This window comes from Emydura macquarii, unplaced genomic scaffold, assembly GCF_026122565.2.
Source record: "Emydura macquarii macquarii isolate MOO-44397 ecotype Brisbane River unplaced genomic scaffold, CSIRO-AGI_Emac_v2 contig_1363, whole genome shotgun sequence".
NCBI lineage: Eukaryota > Metazoa > Chordata > Testudines > Chelidae > Emydura > Emydura macquarii.
Window position 1 is genome coordinate 18,459,040 of NW_027131500.1, and position 18,564 is coordinate 18,477,603.

Sequence of the window (18,564 nt, forward strand, 5' to 3'; positions counted from 1 at the left end):
TAGAGCCTAAAATGGAAGTTCTTCCTCACGTAACACTCCTCTTGAAACCAGAAAGTATTTTGTCTGAATAAGAAGTTTGAGAGTGGGACCACAAGGATTTTATGATGATTAATAAAATACAGTTGTACACACATAGTGGAGACACAATGCAATTAAAAAACAGTGTTACAGTAGAGGTGAATGCAGCTACAATATATAGGGCTGGGTAGTCACCTTCATTAACACTTCTGGGGGGGGGGTCTCTGTGCATGTATTTCCCCCTTTCCACATGGAAGGGGTGGGACAGTGGGGACTTTCCAGAAACTGGGGTGGGCAAAATAGCATGAAAACCTTAACATTACTCTAAGGATGAAAATTGGGCTGGGATATGGAAAAATGTCAAATGAGCATCTTCACTGATCTCCACTTACTCCATAACAAAATCTTTTGATTTCAGGAAGACTCCTCTCTGAAAAGTGTCAGAATTCTTCAGAATTCCTTGTGATCCTGTGGGGAAAAAATCACCAGCAGCACTGACCACCCACTGTCTTTCTTACTTGTAATTAAAAGAGAATCCTTTATAACTTCTCAATCAGGATTTACCAACACTTTTTCAAATTAGAGATACTGTTAGAAGGAGAATCAGTCATTTTTAGCTGAATTGGTAATAGACTTCCTAAACTGCAACTTCTTGCCCCTTGTTTACATTCACAAGTTGCTATTTTGTGCATTCAAATCAGGTATCTGATTGCCATCTGTATGCACAATTACCTATTTCAATTCCAAAATTTGGGGGCTTGAAAACAGATGCAATGACAAATATTGCAGCCCCACTTAAGAATGGCCATTGGAAATTTCTTTTGTTATACAGTAAGGAGCAATGGGAAGTATACTATACATGATTTTCACAACACATAGTTATATTAATCTTAAAAGGAAAATCTCCATGTTGTATTTTAGACTATCATAGTTAATTATTTTGTTGAAAATAAAAGGAAAATGTGATGTGAAATGTCCTGCTTTGTGTGCAATTTGAGTTGTATAAAATATAAATATGAAATAAAATAGTCAGTTGTCTATCTTAATATGTTTATATACATAAATATAGATGCAGCTATGTATGTATGGAATTACTCTTGGAGTAAAATACAACTTCACTGAGTAAAACTGGGACATCTAAGACCCTAATCCAGTGAGTCTCAACCTGCGGCCCAATCAGCACATAGCAGCGGCCCACATGACATTCTCAGGGCATTACAAGTAGTATTGGATGCGGACCACAATGGCAAATAGGTTGAGAACCAATGTCCTAATCTGTTATTTGAAGATTATAGTGATACATTTAAGGCATATATTTAAAGCATGTTAAACATGCTTAATGTATCTTCTGTTCTTAATTTATTTATGAATATAGCAAGAGGTTAAACACAGTGCCATCCTTATCTTCAACTTCCTTCCTTTGGACAGGCCTTACCTCATGCTAAGAGTGGAATAAGTATACTTTCTAGTATGTGAATAGGGTTCTTCTTTCAAATTATTTTTATCTTTAAATATGTTTCAGTTGAATACATTTCCCTAGTTATTATGCCAAATGTGAAAAGAGAAGCTTGGTGTTTTATGTCATCCATTTTGCTTTTTCAGAAGTCATAATATTTTATTGGTGACATTAATAATTCTCCATTTTGATATTCATATAAGTCAGGAAGGTTCTTTATATCAAAAACTATAACAATCCTGAACTCAAAAAAGATTTCACTTATGTCATTTCTGATTTCCAAAGTCCCTGTTCTGATTGTCATAATTCCTGACAAGAAATCAGATAAAATTACAGCTGCAACAAGCTGCTTATCTCTGACCCCAATTAGTGTTAATGTTATCCCCTTTAGTTCAGCCATCATAATTGCATAGCCTTTTAGATTTCTGGATTCCAAGACGAGGAACACAAAAGGTTGTTCCCACTCTACCTGAATTGTCATCTTTTGATCCATCTGTATAGGTTTAGCAAAGCTGGCCCCATTTTTTATAAATAAATTAAGAAATATCATTGGTCACAATGTGTTTTTTCCTTCCCTCAGTTTTTTCATACAATTCCACATCCACAAATGGGGGAATTACCATTCAGCTGTACTTTGATTTCCCATAGCTACACATTTTTAATTCTCTCAATTTTCTTTGTATCGTATCTCCTGGCCCCTTTTTTGACCCAATAGTATGAGGAGTCTGTTGCAATCCATATAATTTTATTCTAAGATCCCAACAGTCTTCATAAATCTGTTGTGTGCCTCTCTTTGCATTATTTCCTTTTGCATTTGCCCAGAAAGTTATATCAAATAGTTTCATCTTTAGATTTATAGGTGCTTCTCAGTGGCTATTTGCAGCACACACATTAGTGTTATCATTGCACCACATGTCAGTTGTAGAGCTTGGTCCTGGAACAGTTCCAAGTTTCTTAAAGTTGTTTTTGAGGCTTAACCAAAAGCTTGGCATCTGTAGTCTGAAACTGGTCTTATCAATGCTCTATACTTCATCATCAATATCTTCTAATGCCACCTCATTTGTTTCCAACTACACTTTTAAGTAAAACAGCGAGAATCCTGTGGCACCTTAAAGACTAACAAATGTATTTGGGCATAAGCTTTTGTGGGCAGAAACCCACTTCGTCGGACGCATGAAGTGGAAATTTCAGTTGGTAGATATGTATACATATGCAAGGATGGGTGAGTTACACCACAGTGAGGAGGGCAAGTATTAACGAGGTAATTCAATCAGGGTGGATGAGGCCATTCGCAACAGTTGATGAGAAGGTGTGAATGTCAAAAGAGGGAACATTATTTTTTGTAGTGGACTAGCCACTCCCAGTCTCTATTCAGACCTAGTCTGATAGTGTCACATTTGCATATGAATTCCAGCTCTGCAGTTTCACGATGGAGTTTTTTTGTTGAAGTATGGCAACTTTCATGTCTGTTATTGAGTGTCCAGGGAGATTGAAGTGCTCTCCTACTGGTTTTTTGTGTTACCATTCCTGATGTCTGATTTGCGTCCATTTATTCTTTTGCGTAGAGACAGTCTGGTCTGGCCAATGTACATGACAGAGGGGCATTGTTGGCACATGATGGCGTATATCACATTGGTAGATATGCAGGTGAACAAGCTCCTAATGGTGTGGCTGATGTGGTTAAGACCTGTGTTGGTGTTATTTGAGTAGATATGCGGGCAGAGTTGGCAATGGGGTTTGTTACAAGAATACGTTCCTGGTTTAATGTTTCTTATTGTATGGTGTGCAGTTGCTGGTGAGTATTTGCTTCAGGATTGGGGGCTGAATGTAGGTAAGCGAGGACTTACTTTCTTTCTCATTGTGACTATTAAAGTCTCCACAAATTATGAATGGGTTTTGGCATGTTAACTCATTTTTCTAATTCTAAAATAACTAATTTTTACGTGTATTATAAATATTATAAATCTGCACATGTGTTTTTTTTCAGCATGCGAATCTCAATAACATTATATTCAAAACTTAGTTTCTGCACATCTATTTCAATCTAAGTCCCTCTTTTATAAATATACAGACCCCCTCCTTCTCTGATAGCCTCTAAATCCCAACAGAGTATATCGTATTCTGGTAGATTGAACAGAAGTTTACTTATTAGCCATGTTTCTTGCACACATATTACATCAGGCTTTTTTCCCATTTCAAAGGTGGCTTTCTTAAATTTCTGTTCATGCATTATTAAACTTCATGCATTCCAGCTAAGGGTTGTTAAGACCATGTTATATAAGCTGCATTATTGCCTTAATTTAAAATAACATGAATGTGGTCTATAAAGAGGTTGTCTACCTTTAGATTTTTTTTCTGTTGGTTTTGTTATGATTTTAATCCTTTCAGTTTTTTCCTCATTTTTCTCATCCACATCAAAATTGTGGATCATTGACTTAAAGCATCATTCCTGTGTATGATGGATGCTATAGAAATTAATCAAATATTTTTTTTAAATCTGTGGAAACAATATATTCTGAGAACTCTATTTTCTAGATGTAAATAATTAATTTTCTTATGGCTCTTGCTCATAAATCACTGCGGAAAGCAACAAATATAATGCCAAATTCATCCCTAGTGTGCCTACATTAATGTCAATGGAGTTACACAGTATGAATTTGGCCCCTTTTGTTTATAACATTAGCAAGAAACACAGGCATGTTTTAGATATTGGTCATATGATTTTAATTTTCAAAATAAATCAGTACAATGTAGGATGAGTCAAACGATGTGACCTTTTCCTGACAATTTTCTCTAATTAAAAAATAATTTGTAAGAAATCCTGGGAAAGGATGAATTCTTAATGAACTACCCACAGAACAGCTACACAAGTAATGAACAAGACACATTTTGTTAGGAATCTTCAGGAGTTTAGGAGCAGGAGAACCGAGGGCTTGATCCAAAGCCCACTAAAGCATGACCTTCCATAGCATAATGTGATACCGTGATATCCCAGACACTGATGTGGCACATAAATAGTCACATTTTAATGGCAAGTACTATAAACTGTTAAAAACATTTCTTTAAATAGTTTAGAAATAGAACTCAAAGATTTTACAAATCATCCCCATTCAGACTGGCTGGAATAAAAGAGTTTAACCCATGTTTTCAGGAACCATTTAAAACCACAATTTTAAGAAAAGTTTCCTTACAGAAGAATGTCAGTCCTAGACATAAAGAGAAACCTGGTACTCAGGTTCTTTGAATAGAACAGAGGGTGCTAAAATTAGACGACTTTGACAGGAGGTCTTCAGAAAGAGGCAAAGCCTTAAATAGGGCAAGTCATTTGGGATTCCGCCACAGGATCTGTTGAGATGAAAACCATCACAAAGAGAAAGGTGGAGAGTTGAAAGATAGAGATTTGAAAGGTGGAAAGTTTCAATAAACTATTCCTAGACTTAAATGTGAACCAGGTGAAATGTTCCCTTTTTATGTACTAGAATAGGAGGCAGAATAAAATAATGATTCTAACCAGAGCAAGTGGGAAGAGGGACACTAGAGAGGTAGGTTTTATCTGATGGACAACTTGTGGATGGAGAAAGGACAGACTCATTTTAGGAGGGCTATTCTCCTCCAAGCTCACAAAGCAGAAGTCTGTCAACTGTGATAGCTGTTATTGACCATGTAAAACATTGACGTCACTCACACAGAAAAAGTATTTATGTACGTTCCATCAGAAATTCAGACATATAACAAACAGAGAGATGAATGTTTTTATCATTCAAGAGACAAACACCACAAATGCACAATAGGACAGCAAAAAAATCTAATTAACCCACAGGCAAACACTTCATGTGAAACTAATCAGATAGCGTCCAAGTTGTTAAAGTTGAAAGGTGCCTTTACAGTTACAATAGCTTCCCTTATCTGTCTTTGTCTATGTGTATGTGTTGACAGGAACTTATCCATCTCTGTTACAAGATAGATTCTCCATTACATCAGTTGACAGTATGATGACCTATTTTGCAAGCAGCAGGCTTAATTGCTCTGCTGTGATAAATGGGTGAATGTTTTCCTATTATTCATTCACTTTTCTTCATCTTTAACATATGTCCCATCACAAGTACAAAAGATACTGATATCCCTTTCCCCCCTTAATCACAAGCAGTCTGTTCTTTTGTTTTCCCCAGGAAATCCAGTAATCTAATAACTGGAAAAAAATTAAACAAATGTCAACTTTCCTTTTAACTTTTATCCTGTCTCTCTCTTTAAACTGCCTGGTTACCAAGAGATTTAATGTCTTTAGTTTTATGAGTGCGAACAATGATTTCAATAACTATTATAATCAAAGTGTACTGATATCTTTCAGAAGATCACCATTATAAACCAGCAAACAGATTTTGTGTGTGGGAAGCTCATTGTTTCATGAAGTGAGAGCACAGTAACTTTTTAACTCATGTTTGAGGCACCTAAAGATTGTCTATGTCAAGGAGCCAACAGCTGAAAATGATAGTTACCCTTTCTTTGAGGGGAAAGAAAAAGAGTGGGGGAGGGTTTGGGATGAGTTGAAAGAGAGTGACAAGTTAGATAGTACTTGATTTTTATGTGGCCATAGATGATAGAGCCCAAATCTATCTCTAAAATTAATATTAGTTGTGTCATGTATCTCTGACGGTCTTAAACAACTGAACTGACTTACAGGAAAACATAATATATCCTCACCAATTCTGAACAAAACAAATAGTTCTTATATTAAAATGCAAACTCAAATTCTAATCCAAAAAAGAAAGATCAATTTTCAAAAGATTCATGTTAAATGTAATTGCAGCCTCATTATCAGAAGGTGAGGAAGTACAGAGAAGATCAAAAAGTATTATTTGGCTGGAAAGATTATGATCCTCCCACCCAACTCCAATCACAGAAAGGGACTTCCAGGAGCTTACAGCCCTACCAGAAAAGTGTGAGCTAGAAAAAAATTCTGCTTCTCCTGCCAATCACTGAGTATTTGACCAGCCAGTAGGCAGAACAGCTGGGTGTAGGAAGTTCCATAGCAAGCACATGTTAGAGGTTAAGGGGTTTCACTGCCAGTGTAAAGAACTTTTCTGTCTGACTCAATCAATTATGCAGGGGTTGTGCACAAAGCCAGAACTGATTTTTCATTGCCCTTCAAGGGCAAGGCCACTTCCAAAGACTCTTACTATAAACCTGCAGTGTGTATGTGTTTCATGTGAGTCATAATATGACACGTTTTAATATGTTAAATACGTTAATGGACTGCAATGTTCATAACAGTAAATATGAAATACATAAGTCCAATGAGGAGCCCAGACACACTGGAGGTACTCAGACACTATGGAGATAGGCACCAAAGAAATGCCTGCATATACTAATTTTATAGTATTTACTTATATGTTCTGCGAAGCCAAAAGGTAAATCTCACCTCAACATCACTAACATGAAGGATTCTGACATTTGGCGAAGTTTCGATGTGCACTTGAGCTTGTTTTTAAAATGATCAACCTGATTCTGACACCTTTGCGGGAAAATTTTAAGACTAAGACACTGGCTACTGACAAGGATGTCTTTGTTTTTTCTTTGTTGTTCCGTTCTGACTGGTCTGCAGCACCTGAATATCTGCTGCTGCCACTTATAGAAAAGAAAAAGCAAGCTTGCCTATGTCTACTTGAACAACCACAAAGCTCAGAACTCTCAAGTTTAAAGAGGCTAAGGCTGCAGTTCAGAAAGCCACCAGAGAATGTGCCCAGAAGTATTGGGAAGGCCTCTGCAAAAAGATTCAGATCCCCTTTGAAAGAAGGGTCCTGCATAGTACCTATAATGCAATTAAAGAGGCACTTGGTCCATCTCATAAAAAGACCACAAATCTGAAAGCAAAAGATGGTACCATATTGACTGACAGGCAAAAACAAGGTGACCGAGCATTACAAAGAATTCTATTCAAAGGATACCATTATCTGTGATACTGCCTTAGCTGCCATTCCCCAGCTTCCAACAATGCAGGAGCTGGACCAAATACCAACTCTTGAAGATGTAGAGAAGACTATCAAAGAGATTGTGCCTGGGAGAGCAGCAGGCAACAGCCAGATTCCTCCAGAGCTCCTGAAGGCAAGGGGGAGAAAGCTTGCAAGTGACACATATGCACTTATCTACACCTGTTGGAAAGAAAGCCATATACCCCAAGATCTGAAAGATGCAAAGATAATTACCCTATATAAAAATAAAGGGGACAGAGTAGACTGCAACAACTATTGAGGGATATCTTTGCTCAGCATAGTCGGCAAGGTGCTTGCAAGGGTCCTGTTGAAAAGACTCCCAGTCCTTGCTGAGAGACTCTACCCTGAAAGCCAGTGTGGATTCACAGCTGGATGCTGCACGACTAACATGTCCTTCACATTGCGCTTGTTGAAGAAAAAGATCGTGAACAACAAGCATGTCTCTATGTAGCATTTGTTGACATACAAAAGGCCTTTGACACAGTTAGTAGGAATGGCACCTGTAAGATCCTGTTTAAAATTGGCGGTCCACAAAAGATGCTCTCCTTATTCAAGGAGTTCCATGAGGGAATGAAGGCAACGATCTAGTATGAAAATGAAACATCATCCAAGTTTAGTATTGATACAGGTCTGAAACAAGGCTGCATCTTAGCATCCAGTGGCTTTGGCATCTTCTTCTCTATTCTTCTCAAGTATACCTTTGGAAATGATCAGTCTGGTGTACTAATTGAATCAAGGATGGATGGCAGCTTATTTAACATCAAATGCTGCATTTGTCTCTAATTCACTTGATGAACTGCAGGTCACAATCAAGTTTTCTGATGCATGCACTGAGTTTGGCATGGTAATCAGTATCAAGAAAACAGTTATGTCACAAGGTACCAGTATTCCACCAAAAATCTATGTCAATAATGAAGGTCTGAACAACGTGGGTCACTTCTGATATCTCAGCTCAATTTTCACCAGCTCACTTAACCTTGATAGAGGACTTGATGCTAGAATCAGCAAAACTTCTGTTACCTTTGGCAAACTTACTTCACGTGTTTAGAACAACAAGTTTCTAACCCTGAATACAAAGATGTTTGTTTATCAGACTTGTGTCCTTAGTATCCTCCTTTATGGTTCTGAAAGCTGGGTTATGTACTCCAAGGAGGAGTGGATATTAAACAGTGTCCACCTCTGTTGTCTTAGAAAAATTCTTGGAGTTATTTGGGACCAACAGATCACCAATAACAAGATCCTTGAGAGAACCAGCCTACAGTCTATGCAGACTACACTGGATGTTCGCAAACTTCACTGGCTGGGACATGTAAAGAGCATGCCTCAAGACCATCTGCCAAAGGCTGTGCTCTATGGCCAACATAAGAACTGACCATGATGCAGAAGAAGTCCAAAGCTCAGATACAACAACAAGGTCAAGCAAAGCCTCAAGAAATTCAGCACTCCCACTGACAACTGGGAAAATCCTACCCACAATCACTCCATTTGGAGAAGCTGGGTTAAGATTGGTGCAGTCACCGTGGAGATCCGTCGGAGAGCCCAAGCTGAGGCTTGCAGGTGGGCCAGGAAGCAGAGTCTGCTTCAACTTCCACCTGGCTAGTGGACCTGTACCCATTGTGGTAAGGTTTGCTGCACGCGCATCGGGCTTTTTCCCCATACCATTGCTAAGTACCACTGAAGGACTGACTTTGTCGCATCTCCTTTCATCTGTCAAGATGTTGGATGGCCATGGACCTATATGTTTACATATTTGTTCTCATGGGTAGGATTGTGAGGAGAATTCAACCTGCCTGATGACCCTCTGAAAATCTGCAGAAGAGTAGGTTGGTATCCCACAGTATGATGAAGACCCATAGAAAAAGACCTTGGTCCTTCTGAATATATCTAATATTTTTAAGGAAGCCCTGGGGCCTGCAAGAGATAGGAATCAGTCTGAGAAGAAAGGGAACAGGTAGGATGGGAGGAGGCTATCCAAATGTCATCAGTCCAGGTTTCCAGAATTTGGGCTGATGTTCAAGTTTTGAAGAGGAACACAGACCAAACTTAAATTTGGGGTGAGCCTGGGCTTGCGTGTGAGCATTTCAGAGAGTTCCTGGATACCTCTTTGATGATAATCTCTCAAGTAGCAGCATCCAAGAGTAAAGTTTCTGCCACATGTGGCTGGCTTAGGATACCATCCTTGCAGATAATGATCTGGTCTCAGTGGTATGTATCTTTTTCACCTCCCATCTGAACTACAGCAATGCAATATACCTGGACATGAAGCCATCAGCTTTTAGGAAACTCCACAGCAGCAGGTCTCCTCAACAATACACACTACTGTGAGCATCTCACATCTGTCCTCCATTCTCTATACTGGCTTCCCATAAAATATTGAATCAAATTCAAGGTCTTGGTTTTTATCATCAAGGAGCTCAATGGCTAGGGTCCAATATATCTAAAAGGTCTAGAGAAGGTCTAAAGGTTCTATCTAAAGAACCAGGATGAAGACCATGACTGACAATTCTGCTTCTCAGCTAGAAGAACTTTCTACGACAAGGGTAAAGCTCCTATGAACAGGCGATAGAGCTTTCTCAAGGGCCAGTCACAGACTGTGGAACAAACCCCTACAGGAACTAAGAACCACCATATACTGCTCCAAGCGCAAGGCATATTTCTTTGACCTCCTTCTGTAATGTAAACATATAGCATGAGGTATATTTTTAAAAAGTCACCAAAAACAAAACCCTACAAAACAAAACACACAATTCTCCTCCAGAAGAGAGGATGAGAGAAAGAAAAAACCTCATGTGACACTCAGATACTGCAGTGATGAAATATATATAAGAACCTATATAAAATAGTAGATATTCTATTCTATCGAGATTTGCTAATGTGGAATGTGTGAGCGTAGTTTCCTGGCTAGAAAAATGCCATAAGTTGGGACTTTTAATGTTTTGTTGCATTGTATTGGTGACATGAACTGAATATACAATCAGACCATTTTAAGACCTTGTCAGAGATTGATCTGATGGCATTCAATTTGCAAGGAGGCTATGTGTCACTTTGAGTTTTGTCATAATGATGATGTACTGGGAATAGTTTTACTGTATTGTAACGTGGAAGTGCAGCTGTGACAGTGCAAAAAGGCTGGTAGGGCCGCAGAGCTTGCCAGAGGTCAAAGAATTCTCCCTGGTGCAAACTTTGCACATAGCAGTTTACATTGTCCTGCCTCGAGTCCATGTAGGGGTATTTTAGGGGTGAGCCTTGTCGATGGAGGGAGGAATTGAAGCTGCAGCACAAAACATTTCAGGGATTCTGAGTGGTACTCCAGGCAGCTGGGACATTCTGTTCTGACTTAGGTTATGCCTACACTACAAGCTAGGAATATGATTCCGCTGCTCGTGTACACATACTCCCACTTGCTCTTATTGAGCTAGCATGAGTATAAATAGCTATGTAGCCACAGTAACACAGATAGTGGCAACAAAGGCGTGACTGAGCCACACTGAGTACAAACCCACCTGAAACTGGTACATATGTACTTGGCCCAGCTCAGCTGTGCCTCCACTACCACGGCTACCACACACAGCTGCACTGCTATTTATGCTCATGCTGGCTCAATGAGAGCTAGTATATGTATGCAATAAAAGGAATCCCACCCCTAGCTTGTAGTGTAGATGTACCCTTAGGCAACCTAAGAGGTGTCAAAGTTACACTGCCCCCCATGGCAACCAAACATAGGAAACCTAACATTTTCTTACACACTTTTGTTGTTGACTTTTCTTCTTCCCTCCACTTTTTCTGGTCCCTTGATGTGATTTACACAGACTTAGTCTCTCTTACACTTAGGCTCAGAAAACCACACTCAGAAGTGTAATGGGAGAGGGACATGCAATTACATGCTGGTAAGTGAGTGAAAAATCAAAGTAAAACTAGGGGAATCAAGGTAAGTCTAAGAAGGTACATAAGGAATCAAAATAATAACATATACACTAAAGGGGGCTTGAAGAAGGTATAAGTTACACCAGTTTAGACTCATGTAAACACCTCAGAATCTGTCCCGTTCTCTTACTTCAAAACAAATATTTCTATGCTTGTATATAATAGTATGAATAATGCACAAAGGAATTTTAAGAAATGAAATTATGGAAAAAAGAAAACATGTCAATATTTCATATGATTATTTCCTAAATCATGTTATGTTCCTCAATAAATGCCCAGACCTTGATAGGAGGATAACACTGAGTTGGATAGACAAGAAAAGAGAACGCCTGATTCTCCAGTGGTTTACACATAGTGTGGTCATTTATACCTGTGAAAAATGAGTGCAAAACATTATTGTTCTGACTTAATAGTGTTTTAAATTCTCTTTGTACAAAGTGCAAAATCAGAATGAGTCTGAGGTTTCATCCATTAAATGAGCATTTTCCAGCAGTTAATTTTAACGGCAATTTTCTGTGCTAAAACATAACTTGCTGTGTTTAGCTACTGGAGACTGTGACCATCTAGTATGAAGAGTCACTACACTGTGCTATTAGGGCAGAGGTTATCAAACTGTGATCTGTGGATCACGAGAGGTCACAGAGAGCTGGGAAATCATGACTCCTTATTTCCTCTTGCTAAATTGCATTTTAAAAAGCTAAAAAATATTAGCTTTCTAATGTTTTTTTTATGGAAGCAATTGCTATAGTAGCCATAGAATGCTTTGGAATCACAAACAAGAAGGCAGGCAGTTTACAAGACCATCTCTGCATCAAATGTGTCCGGTATCTATATACACCTGATCCAGAGAAGAAAAGAGACTCCAGGGAGAAGAAAATTCACTAGTACGTTCAAAGTGGCATCTCTATAGTATGAACAGAGAAATAGCCTTCTTCTCACATATTATCAAGCACCTAATTAATGTCAGCCTGTGATGTATAATCCACTTTCTGGAATTCAGTCACCTTTCATAAAGAACAAACAACACTCCTTATTTTCACTATCTGCCTTTGATAATATATTCCTCTAGGAATAACAACCCTTAAAGGAAATTAAAGCATCACATCCTCTATGGCTGTCTCAATTGCTTTAATCTTTTATGCACTTGTTTATTCATTTCACAATAGTTTATTCATTTCACCAGGAGAGGAGAGTTAATGAGATTATGGCACTCATTAAAACACTGAGATTAAAACATTGTCATTTTCATATGCTGACTTAATAAAGAGAATTCATTATAATATTTGAAACAATAAAAAGAGGCCCAAGAAAATGTAATAAATTCATCTGTGCAGATATGTTCTGCACATAATGCTGCCAGCATTGTTCTTATTGTGGCACAAAATCTTGGCCCTCTTCTTCTCACCAATATTAGACAAGTAGGAGAACTAGATCAGGTAGACTTTAGGGGAAGAGGCAGGTGTGGAAATGGGTTGAGCATAAGACTTTGCAGTGTGATCCCCCTGCTTGCTGAGTCCACAGAAGCCCCTTCATCCTAACTGTGTAGGATCAAGGTTCTGTGAGTCAGAAAGGGACATGACTAGGACAGAATAAGGAGGAACCAGAGAGAAGCCACACTACATGGAGCCTTGGACGCACGGCCCCTGAGGAAGCCTTGTTACCAGAGGGTGAGATGTGATTGACAAAGCATCATCCAAAGAACCAATTCTCACTTGCAGAGGCTCCAAGATGCAGTGGCTTGGAAGCAGTGATCCTTTTGGGTCCCTGCAGATTTGGTGCTTCCTAACCTCCTCCTTTGAAGATAGGAGGAAACCTCTACTCCTTGCCGAGTTTCCTGTGGCCTCTATCTCCCTTTCATGAATTTTCCCTGGGGAGAGTATAATATAGACCTAAGATAAATCAAATTGACATGTTTGTTCTCATATTTGCAATTCATCTAAGGTATTAAACCTGGCACAGTACTAGACACATTTTTAGAAATCTCAGTTCTGATCACACAGACCAGAGAGGCATGTATTGTAAAATCAGCTGCTTTAATGCTCAGCAGCACATCTGAGATCAGAATTTAAATCAAAATGTACAGGTTGTTTGTGCTGGTTGATCAAGCAAGATATTTAAAATAAAGAATTCATTCAAAAGCAAGTGTTTGGTCCAAAAAGTCAGACCCAATGAGTCAGATTCTAAGGCCAGAAGGGAACACTGTGATCATCTAGTCTGATCCCCTGTACAGCACAGGCCATAGAACTTCTCCCAAATCATTCCTAAAACATATTTTTTAGAAAACCATCCAATCTTGATTTAAAAATTGTCAGTGATGGAGAACCCACCCCAACTCTTGGTAAATTGTTCCAATAATTAATTAATCTCATTATTAAAAATTTATACCTCAGTGCCAGTCTGAATTTGTTTATTCCGTATCTAGCTATTTATAGAGTGTAATCAAGTCACCCCTTAACTGTCTCCTTATTAAACTAAATAGATTGAGCTCCTTGAGTCTGTCACTATAAGGCATGTTTTCTAATTCTTTAATCATTTTCTGGGTCTCTTTTTGAGCCTTCTCCAATTTAACAACATCCTTCTTGAACTGTGGGCATGAGAGCTGGACACAGTATTTCAGCAGCAGTCACAGCAGTGCAATTAGAGGTAAAATAACCTTTCTACTCCTACTTGAGATTCCCGTCTGATTCTCCACCATGACTCCAAAATCTTTTTCAGAGACATCACTTCCCAGGATAGTTCCCCCATCCTAGAAGCATGACCTACATTCTTTGTTCCCACATATACACCTTCAGACTTGTCAGTTTTGAATGATCTCTGTAAGAAGTTCATGATCCCCATACCAGCCATGTCCTCTGGGAAGTGTTAAGTTTGTTTTTTGGCCCTATTTAAAATCCACAAAATAGACTTCTTCATGATTTAACTATTATTGACCTTAAAATGCATTCTAGTTTGAATATGGATAGACTTAAATGAGAACCACTTATATAACACTCAAATGTTCTGGCTGCCTTAAAACTCCGGTTATGTAATGGTTTTCAAAAAGCAAATACAGAACAGTATAAGAATAGTGTAACCTTTTCTCAGGAGTTTCCATAGCAACCCTCTTGAACATCATTTTAACCAGTACTTCAGTATTCCTTTTATTACTTCTAAGTTTATCTTACTGCTTTGGTTTATAATGCAAGACAAAATGTGGCAAAATATGAGTTAGATATTATTCTCTGCTACTAAATTGTATATGCATATAAAAATAATTCACTGTACTCTATACAGATATAGTAGGTACACAGATATGTGCGTATGTAAGAAGATATGTTGTGTGTGCATGTGTAATATATATAATAGGTGACAGAAGTATGCCATTTTGATTCCTGCTGTTTCATGATTGAAGCATCCAGCATGATAAAGCTTAAAGAAATAGTATTGTATATTAGTCATGAAGTTCACATAAACATTAAGGATACAAATATCCCACTGCCATACATGATTACCATCATTTATACTGCTAAATTCTTCAATATTTTTGTTATAATTGTTTCCAACTGTACACAGAGGACCTGTTTGTGCTCTTGCTTATGTTACGAGGCACATTGCAAGATGACATCTCTCCCAAGCAGCTCCTGACAGCTCATATTAGTTGACTTCAGTGAAGTTTTTCATGATTTAACAGTCAAGCTCCAAAATTTTAAACACTTTACTCCCCCTTTTTAATACTGCTCACCTATGCTATGCTGACAAACTTTTAAAAATAGGAGTTCTTCCCCACAGAGATTCAGAGATTTTGCAGATGGTGATAAGATTTAAGAAAGGTCCATGTACCATAGTGAATATTCTTTATCAAGTGGTTCTTCAAGTGTTAATACAGTGGTTACCACTAAAAACCATCAGTCTGGGTGGAGTGCCTGCAATTAGGATAACACACATTATCACAGTTACCAAGAACTTTTTAAAATTTTTTGTGTAGTGATAGAGTCCATCCTGCATCCTGCCTACAAGGAACCTTGGCAAGGAAAGCACTCAAAGTTGTGTATGTGCAGAGTTTAAACAAGGCCTCCATAATAACTGACTTTGTTTACTCTAGATCAGGCAACCACCATATGAGTGAAAACTGAGGTGCAAGCATACTTCTGAGATGACCGAGCTGTACCTATTGCTGAAATTGGGTACTGGATTTAGGAAAGGTTACTCAATGTGTATTCTTTAGTAAGACTTTACTTTTGTTCTTTCTTGTTATATTCTTCAGTTAGTCTAAAATAAATGTAATCTGAAAGAAAGTCTGTTTGTTTTTTGTGTATGGAAAAAATGTAACATTGAACTTTCAACATTAGAGATCTGTGTTTAGAAGGTATATCTCTAAAGGCTCTATAGCTCTCCATCCCAATGAAACTATTTTAACAATAAATTTTATATCCTCTCTAGATCATTTAACTTACTGGGAGATGGCACTTAATTCAACGGCAAATTATATTTAAAAAATACAGTTGCTCATAGTGCTTTGAAAACTGATAATCTGAATAGTATAAAAATACTATCAAATGCTATCAGTTTACTATTAAATAGGGAAAATCTTTGCCCATATATCATTCATTGAAATACAATAATTATTTAGTTCCTGTTTCCTGAAAGAGAACCAGACAAATTTTTGTCTTCTGCTCTCTCACAAATTCTTGTTTTTTTAAAAAAAGAAAAGAAGAAGAAGAAGAAGAAGAAAGCTCAAGATAAATCATTTACAAACCAGCAACAATGTTTCTAAAACCAGTCCCAGCGAGACTCCATCATTTATTGAGGGCTGTCCGAAAATGCATTACCAGCTTTAATTTGATGTTTTGCTTTTAGGTAATTACAACCTAAACCATTACTGGGCCACACCGTTCGTCAAGTTAACTTATTCATACAAAAAATGTTTTACTCCTGTATCCACTAAAAATGAAATGGGAAAAACAAAGTTACAAAATTTAATCATCTCTCAATTATTTTTCTCCTGAGTCAATACGAGTGTGACTAATTATGTTATGATGATGTGCATACTTAGCAGTATGCAGGACACGTTCAGCAGATATAAATTTACACTACTACTATGTGTAGACTAATAGAGATGCTGTTGCTGCATCATCAGACTCTAGAACAGATGCAAAGATCCATCTGCACTGGAAAGGACCAAGTGGAAGATCAAAAACATGTAATCTCTCTAAGAACAAATCACTTGCAACTAATCAGTATTCTGGGGCTAAACTTGCATTTGAACCACTCTATTTTCTTCCTTACAGTTATTGATTATTCACAGCTTGGGGCCTAACACTTCAGTGAATTGAATACATTCATAAAAGATGCTTGCCGTTCCAAGCAGTGTGTGCATATTAGATTTTTATGGTCTCATCAGATTCCTCTTTCTAATGCACAAAGGTGGTGTTTTAATAACAAAGGTGGCTTTCCAACACAAAATGATTATAGGCCAAAACACACTTAACAGATTCTTAATATATTCTGGGAAAGCCAAACAGGCAAAGTCGAGATATATGTGACTTACCAACGACTTACAGACCAGTGTCTGTTTAAAGCTTGCCTTTGCAGTTAAGCACTATATCTGAGCTTAGGCAAGAGTCACCCTTATATTTATTTTAAATAGATCAGTCCTTCAAAGAGTGTTAATCTAGTTCATATTTTGACCTGCATCAGTGACTGAAGAATTATCTGTTCTTTTCAAGACCAGAAAAATTAATCAATCAAAAATAGTATTAGTGATGACGTATCTTTTCAATTAGTGCTGTAGAAAGTCCTATTGTACTACATGCAGATATTGCAGTTAGCCTGCAACCAAGGTTGGTTTCAAATGTAAAGGATTGCATTAAGCATAATTAGAAACATCACACTCCTAAAAACATAACAAAACAAAACAACAATTGTGAAAGAGTGAAAGTCATTAGGAAAATTTGAACACATTAGTGGTCTGAAACTGCAATGATTTTTAAAACTCTGGCTGAAATAGGCGTAGTAAAGTCCACTTTGAGACAAAATACATTACTTTTATGTATACTTGAGCAAACACTGCAAAATGTTTTCCCCAAATATTTGTTTAAATCTTCTAATGAGGTTTTTTTTAATTTAAGATATGTTGGTGCCCTCTTTATGATGGCTTTTCATAAACATTTGTGCAAATGAACTCAGCTACCACAAAGGAACATGGAAAACTTTCATGCTCAAATGTTCAGATCAAGTGAATTTAAAATTTGCTTTCTACAGGAATTTATACTAGTAACTGCCCATATGGAGATATATGAGGCAGAGTTTTGATCTGGGAGTCCTTTAAGTGGAAGAAAAAATCTCATGGCTACTTTAATCATCTGCTTATAAGGCACCTTAAAACTATTCTCCACTCCTGGAGCTGGGCTTAATTAAGTAGCTTTACTAGACCAATTATTTTTCTTCTGGACTGACCCCAACAGTCTTTAGTTCCACATGCCTCAGGATAGAATCAGCTCCCGATTACAATGCACTGTTAAGGCAAAGAACATCTCAATTATTTAACTGTTGGGGCCAGTCAGTATGAGCTTTCAATACCAAGGAGAATGTATTCTGTATTTTAGGAAATACCTATTCTTCCTGTTATCAGGCAAATGAGAGAGAAATTACATGACAAATTACATTGTTATGATCTGTGTTGATATTATTCCTTTGATATAACGGTAATGAATTACTCAAAGTACATTGAAATTGCACTCAAATAAACTCCACTGTCTAGCATCTAATATAGTCCTTTACACCTATCTGATTTGGAAACATTTTACACCCACTTTGCATTCACTGTACATGGGGGTAAATGATGACACAAGGTACCTGGTAGTGGAAAAATCAGCCTCTTAATATTTAATCAAATATTGAAGTTATAGAAAAATCATGTATGATCAAAATTAAATATTACCACTACACTAAGACGTTTATTAGAGCAGGTCATATCAGACATAGCTGCAGAGGGCTGACCTTGAACTGATGAAGCCTGAACAATAGAGGCCTTGAACTGATGAAGTTTGAACAATCCACATAGCTGATGCATTGTTTCAGGGATAGAAAAAATCAATATTGTTGTTGCATTGCCTGCTGCCACCTGAGCTAACATTGTCCCAGGCCAGGGGGCTAAGGTATCCAACACTCTCCTCTCCAACCATCACTAAGAGAAAT